Source organism: Vicia villosa, linkage group LG3 (assembly GCF_029867415.1).
Source record: "Vicia villosa cultivar HV-30 ecotype Madison, WI linkage group LG3, Vvil1.0, whole genome shotgun sequence".
NCBI lineage: Eukaryota > Viridiplantae > Streptophyta > Magnoliopsida > Fabales > Fabaceae > Vicia > Vicia villosa.
The window spans coordinates 146,326,817-146,334,555 of NC_081182.1; the positions used below are offsets into that span (position 1 = coordinate 146,326,817).

The following is a 7,739-nucleotide window of genomic DNA, read 5'->3' on the forward strand; positions in this document are numbered from 1 at the left end:
TATTCAAACATCACTCATTTCGATTATCAAGCTCATACACATATCACAACTACATCAACTTCACATATTCAATAATCGCATAATTCTAATGTGACTCAATGCAAGATATGTGACGCTATGCATGTGGTACCGCAATGTGAACCCAATGTTTCACCGCTTTCCGATTCAATATCTAGAATCCAAGCCACGCTTCCGATCCGGACAAAATCAAAGCCACCACGTATGTTTCCAATTAAGGATCAACGTATTCTACGTCTATTTCCATTCAAGGATCACCGTCTATTACCATGTGAACCCACAGTTTCACTGCTTCCACAATAAAGCCGACTATGCCATGAATGAATGTACAATTACCAACCAACTATGCAATTAAGATGATCTCATCAATCTTAACTTACACATATCAACAATAATTCAACTCTATGAATTATATATCAAATTGTACACAACATTCACAACACGTAGATATCGTTCACATATAAAGGCAAATAATCAAATACGATTCACAAAATCCAATTAACATTAGCGACCATACTATCTCATGTTAATTCACATTTGCCAAATATATATGAATGCACATTTTCACAATTAAATAACTAATCACTAGGATTCATGCCATGAGGCAACCCAAAGAGAATCGTTATCAAAACAACATCATTAGCATAGCAATAGATTATTCTCAACATAAATATTCAAGCCAAACACAATTACGGTCAAATTCTCAAAATACCGCAATTTAGCGATAAACCGAATAACTAATCCAAGTCCAAGTATATTTCAATCAAATAAGCTTATTGAAATTAATTCAACTATTAATTAAATCAACCAATTAATAATTACACTACATTAGTTCCAAATTACTATTTCATTTTCTATTTCAAAACCAACATTTACTATAAAAGATATTCAAATCCACACTATTTTGGTCGGTTCGTAAATATCACATTTTTCAACAAAATAACACCACCACGTTAATCTACTAATTAAACTTAGCTACCACATAAATTTTCATCAAATTCCGGATAACTAATTATATCGTTTAATTCTGCTATTCGGTCAAACGAGACTGTTTGCATTTCATTTTGTTCCTTTAATCACACGAAAACAAGACATACATATGAAATAAGGTACTACCTTGTTTTTCAATTTACAAAGCCCTACAGTAAGTGGCATAGAATTTGTTTTCAATTTACAAAAGAACACTTTTATGAAATGAAAAACCATACACCATGTTTTAGTTTGGGTTTATATATGTTCATGAAGGAACATGTGAGCACATGGAAACAGTGACGAGGCATGTGAAACTTTGATAAATTTAAAAATCAATTTTCCATAGCAATATACACATGGCTAATACACTCTTGACATAAAAAAAAACCAATGTGTAACTATTTTCTACTTTATTTATTCAATATTTCAAGAACATATCACATAAACATGAAGTAGTGAATTGAGATACGCTACAGGGAATGAAACAAAATACTCTGCTACAGTAAATGGAACCTATTACTATCTCGCTACAGTACATGCCCTATACATTCACGCTACAGTAATGAATTAATATATATATATATATATATATATATATATATATATATATATATATATATATATATATATATATATATATATATATATATATATATATATATAGTCATCCTTATATCAATATATGTCAATTAATGATTCTCAATCATCCCCTAATTTCACCATCAATTACTAATATCAAAATATATTTCTAACATCATTTTTTTATGGATTTCAATCAACAACAAACCTAATCATGTTAATCTACTCATTGACCCAATCATACTAACCCATAATAATAAGGATTCTCCCCCTTACCTTGAATCAATCTCCTTCAATCTTCTAGTGTCTCCAAAAATCCTCTTCTCTTCTCCTATTTCTCCTCTAGCCTCTTTTTTCTTCTTTTTCCCCAAATGAGTTATAACCTCTAAAACCCTATTTTCCTTACTATCTCCATTTTTAATGGGCTTAACCCACAAGTCAATTTCATATTTTATTTCTACTACTTAGGCCCAATTAATTATATCCCTCTAATAACTTAATTAACTCATTAAACCCAATAAAAACAATTACACACAAAATTAATTAATTTAATTAATTATTATATCTCGTAACAATTAAATAATTATTTAACACACCAAGTAAAATAAAATAATATAATAAAATAAATACAGATAAAATTCTCTAATAACTCAATGTCTCATATTTCCGGTCTAATCTTAATTACTCGGAAAATTCCCAAAACGCTAAATATTAACTCATTAATATTTCTAACACTAAAAATATTAAAATTTTCGATTAAATATTGATCTGCTATCCCGAACTAATACAGACTAAATCGTCCTAAAACGGGAAAATTTCAATAAAAATCATAAATGACTAAATTAAGCAAATAATTATTAAAAACACCAAACAATATAATTACTAATATAACTAATAAAAATATTAATAAAAATGGGATGTTACAGTGCCAATTTATTTACAGTGATTTTTGGTAAACAACCGCTAGTCCTTTAAATTATTGAATACATTTTGGTTACTTGCAGGATCGACTAGATTGATCCTAGGACATGTGTCGAAATGTGTATATCATGATGATTGAATCCATATTTCTAGGTTTTACTTCTAAGAAAATACTCTAATCTATGGTTTGATGTAAAAACAACATAAAGTGTAATGTAATGAAGGAAATTGCAGAAAGAACTCGAAAGTAACTTGATTGTAAATGTAAATGACTCGAACTGGAAATGTATATGTATTTAAATGACCTATGTTTATAAAATAAAGAACAATGTTGAAAATACAATGGTGTTTACACGTACATTCTCAGCGAAACTCTTTCTCTTACGCATGGTACTTGAGTAATTTGTACAAAATGAACATCCCTGAATCCTACCACTAAGACCCTTATTTATACTAATTCGACCCTAACGGTCTTACATTAATAGAACTCCACGTTGTCTCTTTGCATGCGTCTCGATTGTTTGATGCTCCCACTTGTCTTTCCAATCAAATCTAATGTTTTGATTCAAAAAGTTCCCGCTCGAAGGAAACAACGTGACTTTGCCAACAGGCATCTCTCAGGAATATCTAGAAATATTCTAAGTCTTTTCAACTTTTCGCTTTCGAGGACATTATAACTTCCGTCTTGCTTCGACTTAGGAGAAACTTTAATCCCTTAAATAAACTTTAAAATGGCCTTATAAAGCCATTCCTCTTTGAAGTACACATCTCCTCTTCAAAACATTTAACTGTGGAAATCCTCAGCTAACAGGAGGAGGATTCAGGATTTTCCTTCGGTCCCTTTGGGTGACTCGGGAAATTTTGTTGGTGGAACTATTAATTGGTTGACAATGGCACCCAGAGGTTCACATTCTTCATGGGTCATTGTTTATTTTGATTTAGAGAAGGAATCTTATCAAGATTTGTTGCAGCTTGCTTATGAAGACGCGACTGAGGTTACTTTATCCGTAGGAGTTTTGCAGGATTGTTTGTGCATACTTTCTCGTGATTATACTTTTTTAGGTGTTTGGCTTATGACAGAGTATGGAAATAACTATTCTTGGATTAAGTTGTTCCACGTTCCTTACATGGGAGTTGTTGGGTCTTGTCTTTATAACAAGGTGTTTTATGTTTCTGAGGGTGATAAGGTACTGCTGGAGTATCAGTTTGGGTTGGTTGTTTACAATGCTAGGGATGGTACTTTTAAAACTCCTGATATTCAAAACATCAATCGTTGCATGGTTCCTAAAATCTATCGAGAGAGTTTGATATCACCTTGTTTTTAATATTAGTAATATAGATGCTATGTTAGGCAACTTGTGCATGAGGTTTATGAAGAACCAATCTACTAGATTCTTCAACTCACTGACTACAACTACTTGTATGTTAATTTCTGTTTGTGTTATATACCTTATGTTTGTTGGTTATTTCATTGATTGTTGTTCATTATGAGTTGAAGAAATATGTTGCTTGAGGAACCACGTCTATTATTTCATATAATTTTGTGATTCCAAATCCATTTAAATTTATCACCTTAAAACCACAAGTTTCATAAGTTAATCAAATTATGAAAAAATTGGTTGAATTTCAAATTTAATACCACTCAATGGCTAACACACCCTAACTCCAGTGAACCTAGGTCTGGCCTTATCCTAGTGAGCCTCCGGTATCCAACACACCTAAATTTTTTATATAAAAAAAATTATTAAAAATATTTTCCATTGCATTATCTAAAATAAAATTGTTGTCCCTTCAATTATTTTTTATTAATAATATAATTATTTTTCATTATCACAATTTAACAAGTAACCGTATAAAAATAACATTAAAAATAAATGAATCATTCATATACACAATAATGAAATCATTTCAATAAATGAACCTTTATTTAAAATATTTAAAATAATTAAATAAAAATTATTAAAATAAAAAATTACCTTTATTTATAACATTTTAAAATAATGAAAAAAGTTAACATGTATTCTAAGAACAAAAATTAATACATTATTATAAAAATATTTTCTTTTAACAAGTAAATATGTTGAAACTTTAAATATGTCAGATTATAAATAATTTAATTTAATTTTTTTAATTATAATATCCATAATATGGGTTATTAGAGCACAGTAACCCTAAAATAATTTTTTTAATTATAATATCCTTAATATGGGTTATTAGAGCACAGTAACCCTAAAATAATTTAGCTACAGCCAGTAAGCCGCACACACTCAGAAATGGCACCATGTAGCGAAACCGATGATGGAAACGACGCCGTTTCATCTGATCCACTTACGGTGGAAAAACCGCCACCAAGAGGCCGCGTTTGAACTCGTCCTACGGAACCCTAACTTCACCAGCACCTTCTTCCGAGGATTCCGTTCACGCGACGCAACTTCCATCTCTTCGGTTCAAGATCGTGGTAGAAATTCTCTCTAGGCTTCCCGTCAAGCTACTCCTGCAACTCCAATCCGCCTGTAAGTCTTGGAAATCTCTCATCTCCGATCCCATATTCGTCAAGAAGCACCTTACAACGCGTCATCATCTCCTCTTAAGCTTCGCCAACCCCCATGGCGAGTTCTTCATCACGGTTTGTCCTCTCTCATCCCTCTTCGCCAAAACCACCACCACCGCCATGCAGTTAGAGTTCCCTCTGAATAGTGGAACCCGTTTTGCTCAACTTGTTGACTCTTGCCACGGCATCCTCTGTTTCGAAATCGATCAACATGTCTTACTATTGTGCAACCCTTCCATCAGGAAATTTACGGAATTGCCTTATTTGGATAATCAAATACGACACGGTTGTTACACAAGGTATGGATTTGGCTATACTAATTTCAGCGACAGTTACAAGGTGGTTGCTATTTCGTTCTACTATGATGGCAGTTACAAAAATAAAGTGAATATTCTTACTTTGGGTACCAATGCTTGGAGGAGGATTCAGGATTTTCCTTCGGTCCCTTTGGGTGACTCGGGTAAATTCGTAGTGGGACTGTTAATTGGTTGACAATGGCACCTAAAGGTTCACATTCTTCATGGGTCATTGTTTCTTTTAATATAGAGAAGGAATCTTATCAAGATTTGTTGCAGCCTGCTTACGAAGACGATACTGAGGTTACTTTATCCTTAGGAGTTTTGCAGGATTGTTTGTGCATACTATCTCGTAATTATACTTTTTCACGTGTTTGGCTTATGAAAGAGTATGAAAATAATGATTCTTGGACTAAACTGTTCCGTGTTCCTTACATGGAAAATGTTGGGTCTTCTCTTTATACCAAGGCACTTTATGTTTATGAGGATGATAAGGTACTGCTGGAGTATCAGTCTAGGTGGGTTGTTTACAATGCTAGGGACGGTACTTTTAAAACTCCTAAAATTCAAAACACCAATCGTTGGGTGGTTCCTAAAATCTATCAAGAGAGTTTGATATCACCTTGTTTTTAATAGTAGTAATATAGATGCTATGTTAGGCAACTTGTGCATGAGGTTTATAAAGAACCAATCTACTGCAACTCCCTGACTGCAATTACTTGTATGTTAGTTTCTGTTTGTGTTATATACCTTATGTTTCTTGGTTATTTCATGGATTATTGTTCATTATGAGTTGAAGAAATATGTTGCTTGAGGAACCAATTGTTAGGTTTACTATGTTCGATATTTTTTGTTAGTTCTTCAATTGTGCATTTCATTATATGGTTAGTGGTTGGTTTGGTTTTTATAAGATTGGAATCAGTATTATCAAATTACCTCGCCATGTACTATGGCAGATATACGTCGCAGTTTTTGGGCTCGCCGCTATTGCGGGTTTTTCCGCCATAATCCGCAATAACAGCGCAGCAAAGTGGCCGGTATGCTGGGATTTTGGCTCTCTGCCATTCGCCATCAACAACAATGATTGGAATTGGGTTCTACTCCTTTGCTTGTCATTTGTATGTTAAAATGTTTGAGGACTGCCACATAAATTTTATCATGTGTGAAGGATAGAAAAACACTTAGAAAGGGGGAGTTTGAATAAGTGTAGCTTTAAAAACTTGACAGATAAAAATAAATTGCACAGTTATTTTTATCCTGGTTCGTTGTTAACTAAACTACTCCAGTCCACCCCCGCAGAGATGATTTACCTCAACTGAGGATTTAATCCACTAATCGCACGGATTACAATGGTTCTCCACTTAGTCAGCAACTAAGTCTTCCAGAGTCTACTGATCACACACTGATCACTCCAGGAACAACTGCTTAGATACCCTCTAAGACTTTTCTAGAGTATACTGATCCACACGATCACTCTAGTTACAACCTGCTTAGTTCACTCCTAAGACTTCCTAGAGTATTCTGATCCACACGATCACTCTAGTTCCTTACAACTTAATGTAATCAATTCTAAGAGTATTACAATTGCTTCTTAAAAGCGTTAATCACAAACTGTGATATTTCTCTTAACGTTTAAGCTTAATCTCACTAATATATTACAACAGCAATGTAGTGAGCTTTGATGAAGATGAAGATTCTGAGTTTAGATTTGAACAGAGTTTCAGCAAGTTGAATAAGCGTTGTTTTGTTCAGGATCGTTAACCTTGCTTCTCATCAGAACTTCATATTTATAGACGTTGGAGAAGATGACCGTTGAATGCATTTAATGCTTTGCGTGTTCCGTACAACATCGCATTTAATGTTATACGCTTTTGTCAACTACCTCGAGCCTTGTTCACGCTGTGTCTACTGACGTAGCCTTTAGTAGCTTTTAACGTTCCTTTTGTCAGTCAGCGTAGCTTGCCACTTGTACTTTCTTCTGATCTGATGTTTGTGAATACAACGTTTGAATATCATCAGAGTCAAACAGCTTGGTGCATAGCATCTTCTGATCTTCTGACCTTGAAGTGCTTCTGAGCGTGATACCATCAGAACTTCAGTGCTTCTGTTCTCTTGTTCTTCTGATGCTTCCATAGACCCATGTTCTGATTCTGCTTCGACCATCTTCTGATGTCTTGCCAGACCATGTTCTGATGTTGCATGCTGAACCCTTTGAGACAAAGCTTCTGAGCGCTGAATTATGCGTACTCTTTATATATTTCCTGAAAGGGAAATTGCATTGGATTAGAGTACCATATTATCTTAAGCAAAATTCATATTATTGTTATCATCAAAACTAAGATAATTGATCAGAACAAATCTTGTTCTAACAATCTCCCCCTTTTTGATGATGACAAAAACAT

General features: G+C 33.5%; 1 pseudogene; it reads left to right on the forward strand.

Moving 5' to 3' along the window:
* The first annotated feature begins 3,380 nt into the window (after positions 1–3,380).
* Positions 3,381–5,970, forward strand: LOC131659126 (F-box/kelch-repeat protein At3g23880-like; annotated as a pseudogene).
* Positions 5,971–7,739: the final 1,769 nt, after the last annotated feature.